The 26498-nt window shown below is 49.1% G+C and overlaps 1 pseudogene; it reads left to right on the top strand.

Moving 5' to 3' along the window:
* The window catches only part of LOC141155364 (uncharacterized), a 54521-nt pseudogene extending 28259 nt beyond the window's left edge, over window positions 1-26262 (top strand).
* Window positions 26263-26498: the final 236 nt, after the last annotated feature.

The raw sequence follows: 26498 nt of genomic DNA, 5'->3' as shown, positions 1-26498 counted from the left end.
TGGCAACCGGACTCCTGGGGTGTCACCCAGACACATGCACATTTGTGACCTCCTGGAGGTCATTTTGCAGGGCTCTGGCAGTGCTCCTCCTGTTCCTCCTTGCACAAAGGTGGAGGTAGCGGTCCTGCTGCTGTGTTGTTGCCCTCCTACGGCCCCCTCCACGTCTCCTAGTGTACTGGCCTGTCTCCTGGTAGTGCCTCCAGCCTCTGAACATTACGCTGACAGACACAGCAAACCTTCTTGCCACAGCTCGCATTGATGTGCCATCCTGGATGAGCTGCACTACCTGAGCAACTTCTGTGGGTTGTAGAGTCCGTCTCATGCTACCACGAGTGTGAAAGCACAACCAACATTCAAAAGTGACCAAAACATCAGCCAGAAAGCATTGGTACTGAGATGTGGTCTGTGGTCCCCACCTGCAGAACCACTCCTTTTATTGAGGGTGTCTTGATAATTGCCAATAATTTCCATCTATTTTCTATTCCATTTGCACAACAGCATGTGAAATTGATTGTCAATCAGTGTTGCTTCCTAAGTGGACAGTTTGATTTCACAGAAGTTTGATTTACTTAGGAGTTATATTCTGTTGTTTAAATGTTCCCTTTATTTTTTTGAGCAGTGTATATGCACCGTATAAGGTCTGTATTGCACATTATACCACTCATGGCAGCTATTTATTATCATACATTTTTAATAATATCTTGCATCACAAGTTCTATACATGCATCATATTTAAAGTTTGATCTACAGTAGGGATCTCCAACCTTTTTGGTTCGGGAGCCACATGTGACTTGCAGGCCCAAGGTGTGTGGCTCGCGGCTGTCTGCCAGCTTGGTGCATTAGCACCATGTATAGGAAACAACTCTGAAGAGCAAGTCTCTAGACACTGACTTTTTTGGGTAGTCATGAACAGAAGAGCAGATTTGAATGTGCATATACTGACCTTTGGTTTGGAAAGATAATTAAGTAAATGAGAAGTTGGACATAGGATGATACTGCCAGTTAGAGAGGTGCTTGAAGCTCGATGTGATATTGTGGTGGCAGTGCCTGATGTGAGAATTCACAATGGGGGTAAGGTGGGAACGCCTGGATGCACGTATTCTTCCTTTGTTATTTATGTCGGGAACCTTTGGTTGTCATTATGCTGATGATAATGGAGGCTCTTGGTGTTACTATTGTGGCTGGGAAGGCAGGAGCTAGATGTCACTATTCGGGGTGAGGGGAGAAAAGAGCTCTGGATGTGGCTCATGACCCTCTCTTAGACCTGAATATGGCTTTCAAGATAAAGAAAGTTGGGAGCTACTGATTCCCACTCCCCTCCCTCTGCCATTGAATTTCAGTGTCTTACTCAAGTGTAAAGTTAGTATGGTACGTGCCTCATTGCTTTCATTTAACCGTTCTAGAATGGATGAAACCAAAGAGATGTGAAGCTGGTCCTTGATTCAACCTGTACTGAATAGTCAATATTCTTGAAGTTTAATGTCGGTATGGGGAATGAAGAATCACTAGGTAAAAGTGAACTGACTGCTACACAAGTTATTGTCTTTATGAGTATTTTATCTTTCATGCACCTGCATATGTATGTTTATATTACACATCCGCATGTGTTAAATAATTTTAAAGGGGTTGTCCAGCCTTAGGGTACAAGTCTGCAGTCACTCTATGCGACTGCAGACTTGTGTGATGCTCGAAAGCCCTACCCTTGGAGATGGGGAACTCGGAGCCGGGTCCTAATGTTGTCGATGGGGTGCAGCCGTGGCCCGGACCCGCTCCATGCCCAGGGCAGTCACATTAAAAGGGATGGTACGGGCTTATCCGGGTTGAGTGGCTGATCTCGACTACGCCACCTGTGGCACCTGGTGAAGGCGCCAGCGCTGCTGCAGCCCGCTGAGGCAGGATGTTATGGCAGCCGTCGTTGTTACTACTCCCCACAGGCGGAGCAGGGCCTCAGGGCAGAGAGAGACAGGATGGAGGGGGTTGTAGTATAGGATGTCTGGTGCTGCGTAGTGCGGTGTAATGCAGAATAAAGAGTCTGGAGGCCATAGGGGTTAACTTCCAGGGTTTTTACTCACGGTGGAGATTGCAGTTGAAAGGCTTCTCCCTGCTCCTCGCAGAGTTCTGCGGTCACCAGAGATGGGGGGGTCTGACAACCTCCGAGTAAGTCCAGCGTTCAATCAGGACCCCGCACCAGAGTGTTCCTAGACTTCTGACCGGGTCCTTTTCTGTCTGTGTGTGCGTAGATAGGCCGGGTCTCCCTCTGAACTTAACTCAGAAAAAGGGTACGGTTGGCCGCTCCGCTCCTTCCGTTACCCAGTGGGATCCTCAGGGCCTACCGGACTTCCCTGACCAGGACGTAGAGTAGCAAGGTCACATGTCTGGGGCCGGTACCCAGGGCCAGCGTCAGCACCCGGGCAAATGCCGGGGCCCTGAGCAGGCAGAGGGGCCCACTGGCGGTCGCGCACCCCGCTGGGCTATGGGCGGAGGAGAGCGGTGTCAGCGCCCGCCCTTCTCTGCCGCTTGCTCAGGGCCCCGGCAGCCGGATACTTACCTCTCCCCGTGCCTCCGCAGATCAGCTGTCTTCCTGCTGTGCGCTCCCTGTGACGTCTCAGGTCAGAGGACGCTATGACGTCTTTACACCGCGCCCTCCCCTGAGCCGTCACAGGGAGCGCTGAGCGGGAAGACGCCGACAACGCTGGAGTTCGGACCCGAGCAGCGGGCAGCAGGTAGCAGGTGAGGAGAAGGGAGGTGAGTATTTGATTTTTTTTTTTTTTAATGTATGGAGGCATGGGGCATAATATGGGGGGTGGCATCCTGCATGGGGCAGTATAAAGAGAAGGGGGGGTGGCATCCTGCATGGGGCATTATAAAGACGGGGGGGTGACATCCTGCATGGGGCATTATAAAGCGAGGGGGGGCATCCTGCATGGGGCATTTTAAAGAGAGGGGGGGACATCCTGCATGGGGCATTATAAAGAGAGGGGGGGACATCCTGCATGGGGCATTATAAAGAGGGGGGGGGTGACATCCTGCATGGGGCATAATATGGGGGGGGACATCCTGCATGGGGCATTATAAGGTGGGGAACAGCCTGCATGGGGCATTATAAAGGGGGGGGGCAGCCTGCATAGTGCATTATGTGGGGGGAACAGCCTGCATGGAGCATTATGTAGGGGGTAACAGCCTGCATGGAGCATTAAAAGTGGGGGGGCCTGTATGGGGCATTATGTGGGGGGTAACAGCCTGCATGGAGCATTATAAGAGGGGGCAGCCTGTATGGGGCATTATGGGGGGGTGCAACAGCCTGCATGCAGCATTATATGGGGGCCAGTATCCTGTATGGAGCGTTATAAGGGGACCGGTATCCTGTATGGAGCGTTATATGGGGGCCAGTATCCTGTATGGAGTTTTATAAGGGGACCAGTATCCTGTATGGAGCGTTATATGGGGGCCAGTATCCTGTATGGAGCTTTATAAGGGGACCAGTATCCTGTATGGAGCGTTATATGGGGGCCAGTATTCCGTATGGAGCCTTATATGGGGGCCAGTATTCCGTATGGAGCCTTATATGGGGGCCAGTATTCCGTATGGAGCCTTATATGGGGGCCAGTATTCTGTATGGAGCCTTATATGGGGGCCAGTATTCCGTATGGAGCCTTATATGGGGGTCAGTATTCCGCATGGAGCCTTATATGGGGGCCAGTATTCCGTATGTGGCCTTATATGGGGGCCAGTATTCCTTATGGGGCCTTATATGGGGGCCAGTATTCCGTATGGGGCCTTATATGGGGGTCAGTATTCCGTATGAAGCGTTATATGGGGGCCAGTATTCCGTATGGAGCCTTATATGGGGGCCAGTATTCCGTATGGAGCCTTATATGGGGGCCAGTATTCCGTATGGAGCCTTATATGGGGGCCAGTATTCCGTATGGAGCCTTATATGGGGACCAGTATTCTGTATGGAGCCTTATATGGTGGCCAGTATTCCGTATGGAGCCTTATATGGGAGTCAGTATTCCGCATGGAGCCTTATATGGGGGCCAGTATTCAGTATGGGGCCTTACATGGGGGCCAGTATTCCTTATGGGGCCTTATATGGGGGCCAGTATTCCGTATGGGGCCTTATATGGGGGCCAGTATTCCGTATGAAGCGTTATATGGGGGCCAGTATTCCGTATGGGGGCCAGTATTCTGTGTGGAGCAATTCACCGGTTTCTGAGCTATTGTGGAATTTACAATAGATATCACTCATGTAATGTAAGAAGTGAAATCTTTGCATTGTATTATATATCTATATTTCTCCGCCGTATCTCTGCATCATGAATCGTGGTATGTTGGTATGTGTTAAAGGGGCCCACTGAGACTCTTTCGCCCGGGGCCCAGAAAAACCTGGAGCCGGCCCTGCCGGTACCCCTCTTGCAGTCGGAATCCCTCTGAATAGATCAGATAGGCGAAGACAGGTGGCGTATACCGCTCCGTCTGCATCCTCCCCGGGATCCATTTGCGGTGGAGCTACACTCCTGAACTCCGGGCCTTCTTGGTCATGGTCCTTGACCGGGTTGAGACATTCATTATCTGCAACCTGCCCCTCGACCCAAGGCCAGGGTACGAGGGCCGCGCCTCCATCCTCTGCAGGTCCACACAGGATCCACACTCAGGGAGGGAGGTCACGATGAAAGAACGATCAAAGAACCATCAAAAAAGAACCAAGAACCAAAATGGCTGTGTATTAAATATGAAATTTAAAGTGTCACTAAAATGTGAATCCTCCACCCTCACCCACTAATTGTTTCCCCTATCTTTTGGTTCCCCAGTCTCCCAAGTTCCAGTAGGGGCAGCACCTGGTGCCTACTAGCCCCCTCTGGCGGGAGAAGTGTGGTGTTGGATGTGGAGGTAGGGTCCTGACCATCGCACTGTTCTTACCTCAGAGGAGGAACACCACACTCCATTAGAGAAGTGCAGTATCCCTGTGGCGGTCGAACCCTCAGGGGAGCCACACTTGACATTCCTCATATCTGCGCACTGCGCGCTGTCAGGATACTCTGGTGCTGGCGCCAGGATCTGGCGGTCATGTGACTACAAACTCCCTTTTACAGTGGGACAGGAGCCGCCCCAAACATCTTGAAATGGGTATACCCAAAGGACAGTACATGAGACTGAGAAGGAATTGCACTGACATTGCTACTTTTGAACTTCAAGCCAGATCTGAGAGAGAGGTTCAAAAATAGGGGCTATCCCAACTACATCTTGAGGAGAGCCTATCACCACGCTAATGGTCAGACTCAATCAAGCCTGCTTGCACCCACTAAGAGGCCCACCACTACTGAATCCTTTAGGTTCATCACCACCTTTGATAATGGGGCCCAACGGGTCAGGGAAATTCTTAACAAACATTAGGCCATCTTTATAATGGACTCTGATATTGGGACCTTATTGATGGACAGTCCCTTGATAACATACAGAAAGGGAAGATCCCTTAATGATCGACTTGTTCAAAGTCACTTCCAAGTCTCTAGAACCCCTACATGGCTTGAAAACCATTTCTTCAAATGACACAATTGTGTGTCCAGTCGATATGTCCAGACAGGCTCCAGCTTCAGGAGCAATATTACCAAGAAAAATTATGATCTAAGATCTATCATTAACTGTTGAACTCGGGGCGTAATCTACAAGGCTACTTGTGCCTGCGGCTTCAAGTATGTGGGCAAGACCATTCGAGAGTTTAGATGCCGTATAGGCGAACATGTTGATGATGTTGAATATCAAAGGGACACTCCACTTGCCAGACATGTGTATCTGTATCATAATGGAGACATTAAACTGATTTAAATTTATGCTGATTGATCATATTCGTAGGCCCCAGAGAGGTGGAAACTGGGACAGACTGATATTACAGGCGGAGACCAAGTGGATTTTTTTATCTTAATACAGTGGTACCATCAGGACTAAGGCTATGTGCCCACGATGCAGAAATACTCCGGATTTTTCCTGAGCGTTTCTGCACCTCCCTGGCAAAAAAAACGCATGCGGATTTTACATGCGTTTTCCTGCCAGGGACAAGCGGAAGTGAAGCGTTTTTGCATGCATTTCCGCATGCGGGTTGTCAAGCACTTTCCAAGCGATTTTAGCATCACTTGGAAAGTGATTGACAACTTGGTCACACTATAAATACATGCCGGTTGCATGGATTTCTATATAGTGTGACCGCAAAAGAATGGTAAAAAATAAATATTATACTTGCCTTCTGATGGCCCCCGGTGTCCTTATCCGATCCATCTTGGCTTGCCGGCAGCTCTCGGTGAACTAAAAGGACCTGCCATGACGTCATTTAGTCATGTGACGGGTCAAGCGACCGCCAACGTCGGCCGTCGCGTGACCCGTCACATGAATAAATTACGTCATGGCGGGTCCTTTTTAGAACATCGCGAGATGCCGGCTAGCCAGGACGGATCGCTATGGAGACCGGGGGCCATTAGAAGCGAAGTATAATGTATATTTTTTTATTTTATTATCTTTTTTTGTTTGTTTTTACTGGTACTATGGTACCCGGGTCCGGAGGTGAGTCTCCTCTTCTCCGAACCTGGATACCATCCGCACATTGAACCGCATGGTATCCGCATCTGCAGTCATGCGGATGTCATGCGGTCCAATGCAAGTCAATGGCGGCGAAAACGCAGCGATTCTGCAAAATAATTGGTAGTGCTGCGGATTTTTCCGCAATGATAATCCGCAGCGGAAATCTTCGCAGCAGGTGCACAGGACATGCGGATTATCATTGGGGAACATGGCAGACCTTCTACCAGGCGTTTTTTAAGTGTATCTGCAGCGGAATTGCCGCTGCAGAAACGCTTAAAAAACACATAGTGGGCACACAGCCTAAATGAGCAATGTACAAATAATTGTTTTATTTAAGGTCCATATCCTCTCAATTTTGGTTGCCCTCTATATGGAAATCCTGTACTAGGTATTACTTTAGTTCTAATAATTCAACACTGGCCGACACCATATAATTATGTTCCTGGCTTAGACCCTGTACCGCCAGAGGTAATTTTATTATTGTAGCGTCGGCGTCCCTGCCTCCTGCTAGGCAGGGACGCTGTTCCCCTCACCTCTCCGCTCCGTGCCCGGCGTCCTCCTCCCGCTCTGTTGGCAGCGCGCGCTGCTTCCCGGCCACTGTGCTTAGGGCGCGCGCGCGCGCGCCCCCCCTCTCTTAAAGGGGCCGCGCGCGCCGTCCTAAGGAGTCCCCGGCCAATGGCCGGAGGACCTCACCATATATAAGGCGCCTCCTCCAAAATGGAGGTGCCCGAGCAATGTTGTTGCAAAGCCTTCACTCTGCTTCAGCCCTCAGGTCCCGTTACCAGTTACCTGCCAGTCACCTGCCAGATTCCTGCTTGTTACCTGCCAGTCACCTGCCAGATTCCTGCTTGAAACCTGTCTGATATCCGCTTACCTGCTTGCAAGCCTGCGGTCCAACGGTCGGCCTTCCGACACCTGTCAGTCTGTCTATGGACCAGCTTACCCGCTCACCTGGGAGCGCTCACCTGCTACCTGCCTGCTAGCCTACCTGGAGGCTCTGCCGTCACTTGCCGTGACCACCTGCCTGTCCAGAGACTCTTACCCGCTCACCTGCTACCTGCCTGCTAGCCTACCTGGAGGCTCTGCTGTCACTTGCCGTGACCACCTGCCCATCCAGAGACTCTTGCCCGTTCACCTGGGAGCGTCCACCTGCTACCTGTCTGCTAGTCTACCCAGAGACTGTTCCTGTTACTTGCCGTGACTACCTGCCCTTCTACCCAGAGACTGTCCCTGTCACTTGCCGTGACTACCTGCCCGTCTTCCCTGGGAGCCACCCGCTTCCTTACAAGGACCGCCCCCTTGTATAGTTGCTCAGAGGTTCCGCCTCCCAGACCCGTTAAAATTATTTTGTACATATATGACATTCTTGTGCAAAGTCCATTATACTGTGCTTCTATACATTGCCAATATGGTGTGAGACCCTTAATTATTGTGGTATAGACACAACAACAATATACCTTTGTATTTGGCCCCTCTTTATTTATCTAGGGGGGGTACCTTGCTTTCTTTTGTCTAAATGAGCCATGCTGTTTATACGTGTTCGGGTATTGCCCCTTTTATATATGCCTAATGGGGTCATTATGTAGTTTGCACTTCTGTGACACGGGTCTGAATTACTACAATGTATAAATGGTAATTTTTTCTGCATTTGGGTCCGGGCACCGCCCCCCAGCGACGCCATCTTCTGGGCTCTTCTAATTGAGATGCTGCGACCAGTGCAAAGATTGACCAGTGATGACGTCGCTGAAAGTAATGCCTCCGGAAATGTCGTCACCGGAAGTGACGTCCGGTGCGTTCCACAGACATGGCATGCGTTTCACATGCTGCCGTGTTCATCCCACCGGATATGACCTCACCGGAAGCGCTACCACCGGAAGTGGCATGCGTTCCACATGGCAGGCGTGCGTTCCACACGCTGCCACATGCCACTATCCGATGAGTCGTTTCCTTATATACACGCAGTTAAAGGGTCTCACACTATTGGCCAGTGCAGTGGACCTATATCCACCTGGCTTCTCATATTTGAATAATGGTAGAATATATAAACTCTCCCCTTTCTTGCCATAACACTACTTCACCTGAGATTAGTGAAGACAGCTATGCCTTACTATGTTGAGATAGCTTAGCCTCCATGGTGCTACATGTTGGGGTCCCCTGATGACTCCAAAAGGAAGAAACGTGTCGGGACGACAGGGAAAGCTCAGGGCTATCAGAGCAGTCTAGATGTGGACTGTCCTTGTCAGGGCAGGAGCAAAGGGGTACAGGGTTAGCGCAGTCCATGTAGGGTGTTAATAGGGGCAGCTATATATGCCTCCCCTGGACTTTTTGCCTGCTTACCTGCCTCCCCTCTAGGAAGTATCTCCTCTCTCTACTCCATCGTGACGTGCACTACTCCGCAAATATCGGGTGAGGATGTTCCATTACTCTTATTCAATATCTTAATGCTTTATGTATATGTAAGGTGCCCCAGCGAGGTAGTCGTGGGCGAGCTGTAGCCCCCTCTCGCTATGGCACCCTACAGACAATACGTGTCCTCCCTCTGAAGTGTGGCTGTGTATGTAGTGCTCTTCACTTACTTCAAGCCATCCGATCGCGGCCGTCTCCAGGCAATTTTCTTCTGGGACCAGGGCAGCAATAATTTCAGAGGACACGAGGATCTTAACCAGAACTTGGACTTTACTAGGGGAAGAGGAATATATACAATATTTACAGTCAGATATAATGGATAAGGCCCGACAGGCAATCATCTCCCTCACAGGCGCCGTTAACTGCTTCAGCCCTGGTTCCCTCTTTAAGCGGAGCATCTCTGTGGCTATAATTCCTGGCCCTAGAGACTCCTCTGTATTAACAGTGAACGGATCCGATATCTCTCCCCCACGTCTTGGCTTGGAGTACTGTTTAGCTTCCTCTGCTGCCTGCAGACCAGAAGTGCCCCGTGTCCTCACTACGCTTTGGTGAGTTTCTACGGCGAGCGAACAGGACTCGTGCTCTTGCGTGGGGAGAACTGCGCACTGGGATCTCACTGTCTGAGGGTTCGGAGCTCCCGTCTACCCTAGCAGCCACTATAGTAAGGCTGTCTCATCAGGTCGCAATCCCTTCTTGTACTACTGAATCACTTCCTGATTCAGGAAATTAAAACAGAGACTTTCCTAATATGCCCACCCTCAGTGAGCTGTCATCACAGAACCTTAACCCATCACTGTCTATAGCTCGGCTGGCAGACTCAACCTGACATCTGCACCCCGAACAGTGGCATCTTGTGGCTGTTTTCAGGTACTACAGCCCAGAAGGAACTATACCAGGAACAAGCTCTATATCTCTCTAGGCTTGATAAGGGCACTAAGTTCCCCCTCTGCTCTACCAACTGGACCACTAAAGCTAACCCCCTTAGCTTGGCCTACCACAGTTGGGGAGGTCTGTCTTCAGGAACTCTTCCTTTTACTCTCTCAGTCTCAAGGGAAGGCTACGCCCTTCCCCACTATTACATATACATATGTATGGATGATATATGTTTCTTCTTGATGATGTAATTGCCACAACTTTACTTCATCTACTTTGAATGTGTTTGAGAAACACTTGATTTCGTTCATCTTAAGACGTTTATCTCGTGATAATGATATGATCATCACTTGACACTATTTGATTTCGCTCGATAAATGTCTAACCTTGTCCACTTGTTCTTTGGATATTTCATACGGACCCTGTGTCATTAAGGCTTTTGTTTGAACCTGCTTGACCAGGGCCCGTTACGCCATTCAGGAGACGTGTTCTGCTCCCTTATCACAGTTTTTGCCACGACCTGGGGAGTATGTTTACTTTGTCTCCGTCATATTTGTTATTAATTTTAATATTTTAAACTGGTCTATTAAAAGTTATATTTTAGAGTCTGAAATACCCTTGCTGTATTCTACTGATGACTGGGTTTGATATATATGATCACAAATCATTTTTTTGCTGCCTCCACGGTCATGTGACTACAAGTATGCAATTTGCATACTTCTGGCCACAGTCCAACTAGACGTGTCTGGCCTCGCTTAATACACTTGCATTGAGCGAGACCATGCACGTGTACTTGGCACGTGATAAAATGTATGCAAATCGTAAACTTGCGATCACTCATCCGGTACCGGAGAATCCTCACAATGTATAGTGTGCTTGATGTGAGAGTTCAGTAGTCTGCAGTCACATATAGTGTCTGCAGACTTGTACCCTAAGGCTGGACAATCCCTATGAAGTACCATCTTCGTACATACAGTTTTTTACAAGTACTTTTGTGTCACCCTGGCCTGGATGCCACAGATGTATAATAAAGCTGTGTCTGAGAACAAGGGGGGGTTCTCTGGTCAAGGACCATTAGCATGCAGCACCTCCTGTCCCAGGCCAGTAGGGGGAGCAGGCTGCCCCTATAAAAGCTGGAACTGGGGGCAGGGTTAGAGAGAACTGGATAACCTGTCTCTGGATTGAGAGGTGTGCCAGAGCAGGGACAGACAGTTGTGTTGCAGCCTAAGAGGCCATGTGGCAGTAGGAGAGCCACGAGCCAGGGACGGAAGGCGAAGCTAGCCTGTCCTGGCAGATAGAGAAACTAATCTACCAGACTTTGGTGTCTGAGGCTGTGAGGATTCCAAGTCCTACAGCAAATAACCAGTCCGCAGGGGACTGTATGTCCTTTGGCCTAAGAAGCCCGGAGGTTCCGCCACAGCAGAAGGGACCGGTGAAGCCGCACCAGGCCAAGAGTTAAAAGGGACCCAAGTCGCCAGCCATACGGGCGAGAAGACACTGTGAGCTCAGGAACGTGGGCTATTACACCACGAGGAGGGAAATAGCCAGAAAGAGCGCAGAGAGCACGGTAGGCCTACACCCTCACCCTGATCAGGGCCAGCTTCCCACTTATTCTCAGACGTTCAGGCCCCCTCCTAGCCGGGACTGTTCTTGGGTCGACTCACCTGTCCTAATAAAGACCCTGAACTGTTTAAGAGGCCTCCGTCTCCTGGCTATTGCGACCGGAATCATCCCCTCTATCATCCATCTATATACTGCCCTGGGGCCATACTCCTCCCGTGGGGAGTTGTACTATTCAGTGCTGCACATTTACATCTGCCCCAGCGGTCTGCACTACAGCAGCGGTTAGCCCTGACCGCAATCCACGGGTGGCGTAGTCTGACATTGCAAAACATATAGTAGTCTGCCACTGGTCTGACCACCCTGAGCCACGGACCGGGTTGCCACTATTACCCCCATTATTGCCCTGTTGCCCGGATCTGAGTGCCCCACGGCCCAGGGGGCGAGTCAGCTTTGGCGTAGTCGGCAGGATTGTAACCAACCCGCCACAAACGGGTATTGCGCGCCTGAAAAAGACTGTACACGTACCTTAAAAAGAGGTTTCCCGCCATTTTCAGCCGTTTCCCGCCATTTTCAGCCGTCTCCCGCCATTTTCAGCCGTCTCCCGCCATCTTCAGCAGCTTCCCACCATCTTCAGCCGTTTTCCCGCCATCGGACGCCATCTGCAGGACGCCGCGCGGGAAGAAGAGGGGCGTGGACGTCGAAACCGCGCGAGACCCGAAGCTCCGCCCTACGCACCGACGCTGCGCAAGGTCCTGAAAGGGAGAGAGAGCGACGCTGACGTCACCAGGACGCGTCGCAAGGTCCTCGTCCGGAGCAGCACCAGCAGAGCCGCGGCCTACAGAAGAGGAAGGTAGGCCACGCTTAACTAGGGGGGAGGAAGATGTCGGACACGGAGGCGCCCACTACCACCAGCGCAGCTGCAGCAGCGGTGATGCCATTCTCCCTACCTTACATCCCTGGAGCGGCCTGGCTGCCCAAGTATTCAGGGGAGCCCCATGCACTAACTGACTTTAAGGAAAGGCTGTACAGTTTGTTCCAAGTTTACCCCCTGACAGAGGAACAGAAGATTAGCATACTGACAGGGCAGTTAACTGGCGCAGCCCAGCGGGAGGTAAAGTCATGGCCCGCCGAGGAGAAAAGGACCGTAAAGGATATTCTGGCCCGGCTGCGGGGTACCTTTGATACACGTACCTCCGCTGAAATTAAAATGCGGTTCTACGGATGTAAGCAGCGGGCACAGGACAGCATCAGAGACTATGCCCTAAATTTGCAGGAAGCCTTGAGAGCCAGCAAACAAGCTGACCCTGGCAGCGTGCAGGATACGGATAAGCTACTAACAGAACAGTTCATAGAAGGTCTGCTGTCTAGCGCCCACAGGACCCAGCTGCGCCTCATGTTCTTTCAGAACCCTGATCTGACCTTTGCCCAATTCAAGGACAGGGCCATAAGGGTGCTCCGTGAACCCGCAACAAGTGGCGCTATAAACCCCCGGCGCCCTGCTCTCACCTATCACCAGGAGGCAGCGCCCTCCTCTATGGACACTGTGGGGGCCGATGCACAGGCCCTGAACCAAGCCCCGTCGAAAGATCTGCACCACCAAGTCCAGGAGCTGACCAGGAGCGTCGTGGCGTTGACCAGGACAGTCCAGGCGTTACAAATGGACCCGTCAAGACCCATCGAGTTGGCTTCAAGTCCGGAGGATGTCCCGTGGCGTCGACAGAGGAGGACCCCGTCGTTCCGAGGGAGGCCCACAGACCGCTACGCAGAGGATGGACAGCCCATTTGCCGTCGATGCAACCAGCCCGGACACATTTCCAGGTACTGTAATTTAAACGGGTCCAATCTGGGGCAGAGGGCCAACCCCCAGACATAAGATCACCAGGCCCTTACAATTGGTGTAATAAGTACGTTGGGGGGTGCCCGGTTTTACCCGTGGTGCTGGACGGTATCCCCATGAGCGCCTTGCTGGATACCGGGTCGCAAGTAACTACTATCCCTTATGTACTTTTTAAGCAGTATTGGACTGATGCTGATATAACACGGTATCCAGACAATGACTTGAGCATCATCGCCAGTAACTGCTTGCCCGTGCCGCAGATGGGGTTCAAGGAGATGACCATTAAGATTGGTAAAGTTGAACTGCCGGCACAGGGAGTGATTATTGTGGACATTGATCGTCGTGAAAGTCACCCTAAAATAACTGTGGGTACTAACGTGATTGAAAATTGTCTTTCAGAGGTAATTGCAATTCTACAACAGGTGGCGGTGAATGCTAGTTCCAGCCAACAGAGAGTCCTCAACAAAGAGATAAAGGCTCTGATGAGACAGCAGCAGGTAGAACTGTCTGGTGGTGAGATCGGTAGCGTAAGAATGAGTGACCCATTCCCCATTTCCATGCCTCCCAAAAGTGAAATGATGATCTGGTGTCGGACTGTAATCGGGTTGAAAGGTAGAGACTACCAAGCCATGGTAGAACCCGTGTACTCAGACAGCAGGCCCACCATTTTGACAGCCCGGGGGGTGGTTGATGTCCGTCTTGGGAGGGTGCCCGTTCGCATTCTCAACATTGGGGAGAGGCAGGTACACTTACCTACATACGCTACACTTGCCAAACTGTTTGCTGTCGAACACAAAGCTATCAGGGCTGTGAAGCCTTTGCCTCCATCTCCACAGGCGGATGGTAATTGCTCCCAGAAACAAAAGGAGGACTGGTGCCAGAAACTCCATGTGGGTGCTGACTCCACTCCCCTGCACCAAAAATAAGGAGTCTACCGGGTGGTTCAGGAGTACGAGAGAATCTTTAGTAAGCACCCGCTAGACTTCGGCCGAGTAAAGGGAGTGGAACACCACATCCCCACGGGGAGCCACCCACCAATAAGAGAGGCACAGACCTGTACCCCCTGCACATCATCAGAACGCAAAGGGCATGCTAAGAGAAATGAAAGAAGCTGGGGTCATTAGAGATAGCTGTAGCCCCTGGGCAGCCCCCGTGGTTCTGGTAAAAAAGAAAGACTGCACCATGAGAATGTGCGTGGACTATAGATAAATCAACCGTATCACCCATAAAGACGCATATCCGCTGCCTAGAATAGAGGAGTCTTTAGCCGCACTAAAATCTGCTAACTTCTTTTCTACTTTGGACCTTACTAGCGGGTACTGGCAGGTTCCTGTGGCAGAGGCTGACAAGGAGAAGACCGCCTTCACCACCCCGATGGGATTAAGTGAATTTAACTGCATGCCCTTTTTGCTCTGCAATGCCCCGGGAACCTTCCAGAGGCTAATGGAATGCTGCCTTGGGCACCGCAACTTTGAGGTGGTCCTACTTTACCTGGACGACGTGATCATCTATTCGAAGACCTACGAGGACCATCTAAAACACCTGGCAGAGGTGTTTGAAGCCCTGGCAGGCTACGGCCTGAAAGTGAAACCCTCCAAGTGCCATCTGTTGAAACCGAAGGTCCAGTACCTAGGGCACGTGGTAAGTGCAGAAGGAGTAGCCCCCGACCCTGACAAGGTCACAGTAATCAAGAGCTGGCCAAGCCCCTCAAACATCAAAGAAGTGAGGCAATTTCTCGGGTTGGTAGGCTACTACCGAAGGTTCATCCCCGGTTTCACTAAGATGGCAGCCCCTATGCTGGACCTCCTGATAGGACAGTCTAAGTCCAGAGGCCAAAAGCCACCCTTCAAGTGGGACAAGCCGGAAGAGGAGTCCTTCCGCCAGTTGAAGATGAGATCCTGGCCTACCCCGATTATGGCCAGCCTTTTATTCTCCACACAGATGCCAGTAATGTGGGGCTGGGAGCCGTACTGTTGCAAAACCAACAGGGCAGAGAAAGGGTGATCGCGTATGCCAGCCGGAAGCTGAGGCCCACTGAAAGGAACCCGGAGAATTACAGCTCCTTCAAGCTAGAATTCTTGGCAGTGGTGTGGGCCGTCACAGAAAGGTTTAAGCATTACCTGGCCTCTGCAAAGTTCACCGTGTACACGGACAACAACCCATTGACACACCTGGACAATGCAAGACTAGGTGCCCTAGAGCAGCGGTGGATGGCGCAACTCTCGAATTATGACTTCACGATCAAGTACCGGGCAGGCAGAACCAATGCCAACGCTGACGTCCTATCGAGAATGCCTCACTTACCTGACGGAGGCGAAGACCCAGAAGAGCTGGAGGAGGTAGAACTCCCTGCGTTTCACCGGTATGGAGCCACTCAATACTCCCACCGCGTGAAGGAGGAAGACTTAACAACCGTCATGATCAATCCCCTGCCTCACCACAGCTGGGCCGAGACCCAAGATAGTGACCCTGCAATCTGCATGGTGAAAGACCTGTTGACCCGAGAAGACGCCCGTCTAGATCCGGATGCTCCAGAGGAAGCCAAGCAGCTATGGAAAGAGAAGAGCAGGCTGTTCCTCTATGAAGGTAAGCGGTGCAGAAGGCTCGTCAACCACTGGACGCACGAGCTGACCTGGCAAGTCGTGGTCCCAAGGCAAGATGCAGCTATGGTCCTGGAGGCTTACCATGACAGAGCGGGGCACTTTGGCTGGAAGAAACTGGAGTTCCTGCTAAGAGGACAGTTCTATTGGGTCGGCATGAGAGTGGCTGTAGAGAAGTGGTGCAGAGACTGTGGCCCTTGTAACCTAAGGAGGAAGGACCGCACCAGCCAGAAGACACCCTTGAGGCCCATCGTCACCACGCAGCCTCTTGAGCTAGTAGCTCTGGACCACGTCAAATTGGCTCCAAGCCAGTCAGGATACGTTTATGCCCTGACAATCGTGGACCACTAATCTCGATTTCTAGTGGTGGTCCTTGTAAAAGATTTGACAGCTCAAACGGCGGCCAGAGGCTTTCAGCAATACTTCTGCCGCCCACACGGGTATCCGGAGCAGGTCCTGACAGACCAGGGCCCAGAGTTCGAGGCCGATATCTTCCAAGAGTTCTGCAACCTCTATGGCTGTAAAAAGATTCGGACAATGCCTTACCACCCACAAACCAACGGGATGTGTGAGAAATTGAACAATATAGTCATTGATCTCCTGAAGACGTTGCCCCTGGAGGAATGCAGTCTGTGGCCAAAAAAACTACCGGACCTGATAGACTTATACAACCATATCCCGGTGAATGTTCCAAACTGCACCCCGGCTTACCTGATGCGAGCCAGACCAGGTAAGCTGCCCATAGACCTGGAGATGGGGGTCCTGACACCCGAGGACACCTCCCCTGATGCGGACTGGGATACGGAAAGGCGACTGCAGTACAAGAAGGTACAGGAGAGTGTGGAGAAGAGCCCTGGCCCAGGTGAGGGAAAGGCAAGAGAGACTCTTCAACCAACACGCCCCTGCTGGTCCTCTAGAACCTGGTGAACAGGTCCTGAAGCGAAAGAGAAGGCTACACAAGCTGGACGACCAGTGGGAAAGGGAACCCTACACAGTACTGCAGTCTGATCACGACAACCCGAAGGTTTGCGTGGTCACTAAGGATGGAGGAGAAACCACTAGTACCGTCTCCAGAGACCACCTAAAAAGGTGCCCCGAGCAACTACGGAATGCAGAAGAGGATCAAAGAGACCTTGAACCCGCAGAGGACAAGGAAGAAATGATCAGCACCATTCTCGGAGAGTTCCCTCAGTCCTGGACTCGAATAAACGATGCCATAGTGTTACCCGTCCTGCATTTCCTGCAACCAACTCAGCAACAATCTACGCCAGGGCGTTAAAGTGAAGAAGAACAAGCAGTTCCAGAGGCAGAAGAGCCTGTACCAGCAGCCCAGGAGAATCAACCCTCTGCTGACAGTGAGCCTGCCATGCCTGCGGTAAGCCAGAGGACCTGCAGACAGCTGCCTGCCCTGCCTGTAAATCTAGCCAGTGACTGTACCCTAAATGGTAGTGAAGAAAACCAGGTTAGACCACCACCAGACAGTGGGTTACGCAGGTCAACCAGGAGCACAAAGGGGCAGATACTCGCTCGCTGGAGAATATAGGGTGCACTAAAACTGTAAATAACCCTATTGCCAAGTGTTGAAATGTTTGCAAAGTTACATGCATGATTAGTAATTGTGTATTTCAGTTTCTTACAGTTGCCGTACGGACTCAAAGGTTATGAACTTTTAATAACCGGGACTTTGTATGGACGGCGTTCGGAGCCTAACCAAGGAATGAACTAAGACTGTAAAGGACTTGGGGCTAGGACAGACCCCCACCTGGTTAAGGCTCCCCGTTGTGTTGGTGAGATGGACACCCGGTCACAGACCACACTGTGACCTTAAGAACTCAACCTGTGCTTCACTTGCCTAATAATGTTTTATGGTCAAGCATAAGTATTCTTGTTTAGTCCCGGAGTACTAAATTTTACTAGGGGGGGAATGTGTCACCCTGGCTTGGATGCCACAAATGTATAATAAAGAAGTGTCTGAGAACAAGGGGGAGGTTCTCTGGTCAAGGACCATTAGCATGCAGCACCTCCTGTCCCAGGCCAGTAGGGGGGAGCAGGCTGCCCCTATTAAAGCTGGAACTGGGGGCAGGGTTAGAGAGAACTGGATAACCTGTCTCTCGGACTCAAAGGGTGGTTGTAAATGGCTTCACATCCAGCTGGATGAATGTCTCAAGTGGGATACCACAGGGCTCTGTCCTGGGACCTGTATTGTTCAACATCTTCATCAATGATTTAGATGAAGGAATTGAGGGTAAACTGATTAAATTTGCTGATGACACAAAGCTAGGAGGGATAGCTAATACTAGAGAAGAGAGAGAGAGGATTCAAAAAGACCTAAATAAACTGGAGCAGTGGGCAGCAACCAACAGAATGGTTTTTAACAGGGAAAAATGCAAAGTACTACATCTGGGCAATAAAAATGAAAAAAGCATATACAGAATGGGAGGAATAGAGCTAAGCAACAGTACATGTGAAAAAGACTTAGGTATACTAATAGATCATAGACTGAACATGAGTCAACAGTGTGATGCAGCAGCAAAAAAGGCAAATACAATTCTGGGATGTATTAACAGAAGCATACAGTCTAGATCACGTGAAGTCATTATCGGTCTTTACTCCTCTTTGGTCAGACCTCATCTGGAATACTGTGTACAGTTTTGGGCACCACATTTTAAAAAAGACATAGATAAACTGGAACAAGTTCAGAGAAGAGCGACCAGAATGGTGACTGGTCTGCAAACCATGTCCTATGAGGAACGGTTGCAGGATTTGGGAATGTTTAGCTTGCAAAAAAGAAGACTGAGAGGAGACTTAATAGCTGTCTACAAATATGTCAAGGGCTGTCACATTGTAGAAGGATCATCTTTATTCTCATTTGCACAGGGAAAGACTAGAAGCAACGGGATGAAACTAAATGGGAGGAGACACAGATTAGATATTAGAAAAAACTTTTTGACAGTTAGGGTGATTAATGAGTGGAACAGGCTGCCACGAGAGGTGGTGAGTTCCCCTTCAATGGACGTCTTCAAACAGAGGCTGGACAGACATCTGTCTGAGATGATTTAGTGAATCCTGCTTTGAGCAGGGGGTTGGACCAGATGACCCAGGAGGTCCCTTCCAACTCTACCATTCTATGATTCTATGGATTGAGAGGTGTGCCAGAGCAGGGACAGACAGTTGTGTTGCAGCCTTAGAGGCCATGTGGCAGTAGGAGAGCCACGAGCCAGGGACGGAAGGCGAAGCTAGCCTGTCCTGGCAGATAGAGAAACTAATCTACCAGACTTTGGTGTCTGAGGCTGTGAGGATTCCAAGTCCTACAGCAAATAACCAGTCCACAGGGGACTGTATGTCCTTTGGCCTAAGAAGCCCGGAGGTTCCGCCATAGCAGAAGGGACCGGTGAAGCCGCACCAGGCCAATAGTAAAAAGGGACCCAAGTCGCCAGCCATACGGGCGAAAAGACACGGTGAGCTCAGGAACGTGGGCTATTACACCACGAGGAGGGAAATGGCCAGAAAGCGCGCAGAGAGCACGGTAGGCCTACACCCTCACCCTGATCAGGGCCAGCTTCCCACTTGTTCTCAGACATTCAGGCCCCCTCCTAGCCGGGTGATCCGAGTGCCCCACGGCCCAGGGGGTGAGTCACTTTTATTAAGCTTTTTTTTTTTTTAGAATGAAATTGTAATGGGAACTGAGCCTACAAAAAATGTGAGGTTGAAGTGATTTCTTGTAGGTAAAGGTACCTCTGGCCTTTAATTAAACTCTGAAGTTCTGTGGTTGATTAAAGGGAATAAATGCATTTTTATTATATAAAATAGTGGACTAGCAGTTGCATGGACCTTTTGGAGCCTCTGGGTTATTGTAGACTAGTAGGTGGTGCAATCCAGCAAGTAATACATAGGCAGGATAGTCGAAGGCAGGGAACAGTCTCCCTGAGATCCAAAGCTGCACATAAGAACCTTCCTCCTCTGTGATATCATTGGCTCTGAACTGCTGACTGCAGTATTCTCCAGAGTCCTGACCATGTGCTCTGCTTGGCTACATTTCTGTGTCTGACTCTTTGCTTCCTGACCTAGTTATGTTATAACGCTGTGGTCACTGCTTTCTGGTTCTTCTATCCTTTAGTATACAGGCCCGGAGAGAATAAGACACAAGACAGGTAGTATGTGTCAACAGACTCTAATTTTATTACAAAGCATAGGGTTTATATACACACTGGAGGCTGAAACGGATTTACCATATATGGTCCGATCATACAATTTCGCTGTGCAAACAAAAGCTGATTTCTGTTCTCGTGACGCCTAGGTTTGTAGTTGAAACATTTAATCAGACACATTGAATCAGACACATTCTGATGACTAGCAAGGACACGTTAGTCTCTATTGATACAAGGAAGGAACATTTAGTTGTTGTTGTTGTTGTTTTTGACCTAAGGTAACTGTCAGACTTATACAGCATAGATGGGGTCTTTGCCTTGAGGGACCTCATCTTCTGCTATAACATTCCGTCCTTTTGTTCCTTCATTTATCAATATGAATTTCTATATTTTCTTTTTCTTTTAGTACAACGCTGAATACACATTAAAAAAAGCTTAAAAATCAAATAAACCGCAAGACACATTAGCAAAACCTAAAAATTAGAATTATTGGCCAAAGTATCTGAGCAGTTCACCCAAAAGTTTCTCTTCCCATGAGACTGATACAGCGAGAAAGGGTATGCTAGTGGACGTCACAGGGGCATGTGTACATATCCAACAATTAGCAATAGTCTGGTTTTGCTCCTTTAGTCCATCGATTAGAGCAAGATGGTGTTTAATGAATCTATTGTCATCTCCAAAAGTGAGCAGTTCACCCAAAAGTTTATCTCTTCCCATGAGACTGATACAGCGAGAAAGGGTATGCTAGTGGACGTCACAGGGGCATGTGTACATATCCAACAATTAGCAATAGTCTGGTTTTGCTCCTTTAGTCCATCGATTAGAGCAAGATGGTGTTTAATGAATCTATTGTCATCTCCATCTGTGGTGCCTAACGTAGTCCATGCACCTGTGGTCGCAAGGATGCAGGTAAGTATAAACAATGTCTTCATTCTTTGTCCGATCGGTCTCCTAGTATCTTTTTGCAATGGGACGCGTGGATCCAGGCCTCTTTTCCCTCTAGCTTAACGGCTGTGCTTGTGGTCAGCAGAACTTGAAAGGGTCCGTCAAACCGTGGATCAAGGCTTTTCCTCACGTGTCTTTTTATAACCACCCAGTCTCCAGGTTGCAGCATATGGCTGCTAGAGTCTTGATCTGGATCTGGAAGAGAACTGAAAACATTATCCTGTATTTGCTTGATCTTTTTGTGTAAAGCCCTCACGTAGGAACTTGGCACATGGTTGTTCATTTCTAATGCTTGCTTATAGAAACACCCTAGGCTGGGTACGTTGCCAAACAATATCTCCTATGGAGAGTGTCCAGTCTTTTTATTGGCCGTGTATCTTACTGAAAACAGAGCAAGTGGTAAACAATCCAGCCATGGTTTTCCTGTCTCAGGCATGGCTTTCTGAATTTTTAATTTCAATGTCCCATTCAGTCTTTCCACTTTACCACTACTTTGTGGGTGATATGGGGTATGGAATGCTTGTTGAATTCCTAGAGCTGACATGACTTCATTCATTATTTCACCCGTGAAGTGTGTACCTCTGTCACTCTCAATTACCTCTGGTACCCCATACCTGCAGACCACCTCCGCAAGCAGTTTCTTTGCGGTTGCCGCAGCTGTGGCTTTGGGAATCGGGAAAGCCTCTGGCCATCCTGAGAACAAATCAATACAGACCAACACATATTCCCATGATCCTGACTTCGGCAGCTGAATATAATCAATTTGCAGTCTCTGGAATGGATAGAGGGGCCGGGGGGGTGTGTTTGGGTGGTGTTTTAACTACTCTACCCTGATTATGTGTAGCACATATCATGCACCCTTTTATCAGTCGTTCAATACAGGTGGAGAATCCTGGTGCCACCCAATATTTCTGCATCACATTCATCACCGCCGTTTTAGATTGGTGTACCTGCCCATGTAGCATCTGGGCAGCCGCTGGGTATAGTGCCCTTGGAAGGCATTGTCGTGTCCCTTTCCCCCATACCCCATTTGCTTCATTCAGGCATGCACCTTCCTTTAACCACTTATCAATCTCCTCCTTCAGAGCCTGAGCCTGCATTTGGGATAAGATGTCCTCCGACACAAAGGGGTTTTTAGGGGCACTTAACTGACGTACTGTTGACCCTTGTTGTGGCTTGCAGGCTGCTGTTTTTGCTGCTGCATCTGCCATCGCATTACCTCTGCTTACCTGATCGGTGCGTCTGGTATGTGCTCTTACCTTTATGACCGCTACTTGTTTGGGTAATTGTAGCACATCAATTAACTGCTGGACCGCATCAGCATTCTTTATGGGGTAAGACCGTCATAGAGGGGCTGCATTAAAACAGAGACGGCATGAATCCACTGTCTGCAATAGGAAACAAGTCCAAGAAAAGTTCTGAGGGCTGCAACATTAATGGGGACAGTGAGTGCCTGTACTGCTAGTTTACGTGCATTTGTCAAATGGCGGGCTCCTGGTGTAATGCAATGTCCCAAAAAGGTGACTGAAGATTTACAAAACTGAAGCTTATCTTTCGACGCCTTGCAGCCAGCGTGATAGAGAAACAACATAAGTGATATAGTTGCGTTATGACATTGTTTCCTGGAGGGGGCACAAATGAGCAGGTCATCGACATATTGCAGAACAACGATATGTGGTTCAGACCATCCCTCCAGTATTTCCTGCAAACTTGCAGTGTACATTGTGGGTGAATTCTGGGCACCCTGTGGCAACACTGTCCATGTATATTGACTGCCCTGGAACGTGAAAGCAAACAGGTACTGGCAGTCAGGATGTAATGGTACACTGAAAAATGCATTTGCCAAATCGACCACTGAAAAACAAAGAGAGTTAGAAGGTATCTGTGACAGAAGAGTATGCGGGTTGGGCACAACTGGTGTTAGAAGTTCTGTGGCTTTGTTAACCAACTGGAGGTCATGGACCATTCTATATGCGGCTGGTTGTCCTGGCACGCTCTTTTTCTTTACTGGGAACAGGGGAGTGTTGCAAAGGGACTGGGTTTTGACTAGGACTCCCCTGTGTAGTAATTTTTGGACTTGCTGGGCTATGGCATTCTCCTGAGCCGAGCTAAGGGGATACTGCTTCTGTTGAGGTAAGATTGCTCCTGGTTTTAGATTCACCATTACTGGTTGAACTCTTAACCTACCAACATCTGTGTTATCTGAGGCCCAAAAGTCGTAGGGTACAGCCTGCTCCAATATCAGGGGAAAATCGTTTGTCTCTTCTATGCTGGCAATATCTAGTGACATAATTTTGCAAAGGGTGCTTGGTTTTAAACCTGGGGTCATGGTGACAGTGCCATCAGGATGATATTCGATATGTGCTTGTAATTGAGACAATACATCGTTTCCCAAAAGGTTACATTGGCCTCGGGGCGATACCATGAGCTGGCTATGTACAGTAGCTCCTTGAATTTGCAGGGGAATTTTTTTAGTGACAGGGAGCAGGACAGACGGGGAATTGAAAGGGGTGGCAATGACATGATGTGAAAAATCAGTGTCAGTGTATGGCCAATCACCTCGCGTAATTACTGAATTGTCGGCCCCCGTATCTACTTGGAAATCGATTTCATGTCCCCCTGGTAGGTTCACCTGCACTATACAACTGGGAGTTGGGGGTAAGGAGATGAGGGGGTTCATGTGCAAGCTACCCTCATCCTATGGGGGCGTTGTTTGGTTGGCTGGAGGACCCGTACTCTGAGCATCCGGATGCGGGTTGGTCCTACAGTCCTTTCTAAAATGTCCTGGCTTTCTACATCCGTAACATAGTCTCTGTACCCCTCCTGCTGTCCGTCCTCTGCCTCTGTTGTTTCTGGGGGTCGTCTCTACTATATGTATTCTGGCAGCTCTCTTTGCCTGTATTATGTCATGCTGTGCCCCCTGAGCTATCCTGGCCAAATCCTCTGCCTTCACTGATCTCCACTCTGGTCTACTTGCTTTTACCTTTTCTGCAATCTCTTTCTTTTGTCCGTTCATGAAAGCACTTGCTAATACCCTCTCACTAGTCTTATTTTCAGGAATGAACCCCATTTCCGACCAAGTCTTCCTTAGAGCCCAAAAGTAGTCTTTGGGGTCCTCTTCCTTACCCTGAACTCGGTCTTCTAGTGTAACCTGCCTTTCTCCCTTCCTGTCTTTACATGCTTTTACCAATGCTGTTGTGAACAGGACTCCGGCCGCTGCATTATTGGGTTCCGCGTCTTCGGGTCCGGTCCTATTGTTATACTGCTTGTACATTTCGTCTGTCAACCTATCATAGCGGGCTTCATCTGCCAATTTTCCCTTAATTACCCCTTGTAAATCTAACCTAGTTGCATTGTATGTATCCTGTATGGTTCTTCTCATTCTGGCAAAACCCATCGGGGACTGGGACAGATCTGGCAACTGGGAAATCAACGCCAATTGTTCTGAAGGACTCCATGGTCTATACATTAACATTGTACGGGCTTCTTGACCTGCAACAACTGCGTCCCCTACTGCTGCTGCTGCTGCGCCTGGTGCTCCTGGCACAACTACCATCCTCATTGGGAATAGTCTAGCTGGGTGGGGTCTTGGTCCTCCGCATGTCACACAGGTATCTACAGTCAAGGAATTCTGCTGTCCACATCTGGGGCAAACCCAGCAATTGGGTTCCTGGGAATTCTGGTACTGGGGTGAGGGTGACGTCGGGGGCAGATAGGGAGGAAAATCTGTCATTTCTTTTTTTTGTCAGTCTGTAATATCCGTTTCCTAATTCTTCAATTCTTCCTTCAAAATGAGCACATGCATTCATCCATACATCCACTGTCCCTAACAGACCCTTATCTCTCAGCCATCCATGATAGGAGTTAAAGAAGGATTTCCATTTCTCTCCGTTCATCTCTCTATTTTCATTCATTCCCGCCTTACACAATATTTTGTCAATTCCAATCAGTGCCTGTTTCCCTTCTCTGCGTACTACTAAGTCTTTGGCTGTAATGCCTTCTTTGGCATTTTGGTTCCCCATTTTTTCGGTTCTCCTCACTCAGAGTAGACTCCTCAGTCACATAGACAATGGGCCGCAAAGATTTCTGAACTACACCACTACTTGCCCTCCAGGACTTATACGCCAACCAGAAAAACAGACCAAAAACACCGATCCCGAGACACACCCACAGCACAATCATCGGATCCATGCTGTCATTCTTAAGTTCTCCAAAGGATAGAAGGCAGGACTGACAATTTATCTGAGGGGATTCTACTGGTTCAAAGGGACCTGAGCCAGACAACAATCTGTGAATTACCTGGGAGCCGACCGCTCGGGGGTGAGGGAGTCTCTTCTATGTAGTGATATAATTTAGGTAGAATATAACATTTATTCTTACCTCAGCGCTGTATATATCACCAACGGAGAGCTTCGCTTGTCCCACGTCTCAGACCGGTCGAGCACCCCTGGGCAGATTAACTCAGGTCCCTGTTCGGGCGCCAGCTGTGGTCGCTGCTTTCTGGTTCTTCTATCCTTTAGTATACAGGCCCGGAGAGAATAAGACACAAGACAGGTAGTATGTGTCAACAGACTCTAATTTTATTACAAAGCATAGGGTTTATATACACCCTGGAGGCTGAAACGGATTTACCATATATGGTCCGATCATACAATTTAGCTGTGCAAACAAAAGCTGATTTCTGTTCTCGTGACACCTAGGTTTGTAGTTGAAACATTTAGTCAGACACATTTAATCAGACACATTCTGATGACTAGCAAGGACACGTTAGTCTCTATTGATACAAGGAAGGAACATTTAGTTGTTGTTGTTGTTGTTGTTTTTGACCTAAGGTAACCATCAGACTTATACAGCATAGATGGGGTCTTTGCCTTGAGGGACCTCATCTTCTGCTATAACAACACCATTAACTGCTTCTGTCTCAGCCCCTGTTGCTAACTTCTGAACTGTGTGACCTCGCTTTACCCCTCTCTCGTACCTTTCTTGGTATGTTTAAATAGACTTTTGGTCGCTATTGGCCATATGAACAAATTGTACAATTCCATTTTTTGGTTTCGCCCTGATCTAACAGTTTTTCAGCAAATTAGGACGCATTCAGACATAAGTTTTGCTTGTACTTATTCTATCTATGTATTCATAGATTGAATTCATACCAATTAGTCTATGGGGCTGTTCACATGTCTTTGTGTATTTGCTGCCCAAGTGGTCCACACAAAATTATGGAGACATGTACACTTTTGATCAGATTCTCGGATCAAACTCACTAAAGCACATCTATGGGTACGTGAAAAAATTGGAAAGCACTCGTATGCCATGAGTGTGCTGGCCATTTTTCACATACTGCTGATTGGAGACATTTGAGAGACCCCATCAGTTCATTTTTTCATCTGAGAAAAACTGATGAAACTCAGCTTTTACCATCAGAGTTTGGTCTGCAACAGACCTGACTCTGTTGAAACTGATTAAGAACATTGATGAAATTCTGCCTGTTTTTTGCATACCAGAAAAATCACTGATGTCTGAATGAGCCCTTAACTAAAGGAATAAATAGAG

This window comes from Phyllobates terribilis, unplaced genomic scaffold (genome assembly GCF_046119375.1).
Source record: "Phyllobates terribilis strain yellow unplaced genomic scaffold, ASM4611937v1 Scaffold_7__3_contigs__length_470593459, whole genome shotgun sequence".
NCBI lineage: Eukaryota > Metazoa > Chordata > Amphibia > Anura > Dendrobatidae > Phyllobates > Phyllobates terribilis.
This window is presented reverse-complemented; position numbering and strand designations above follow the sequence as displayed.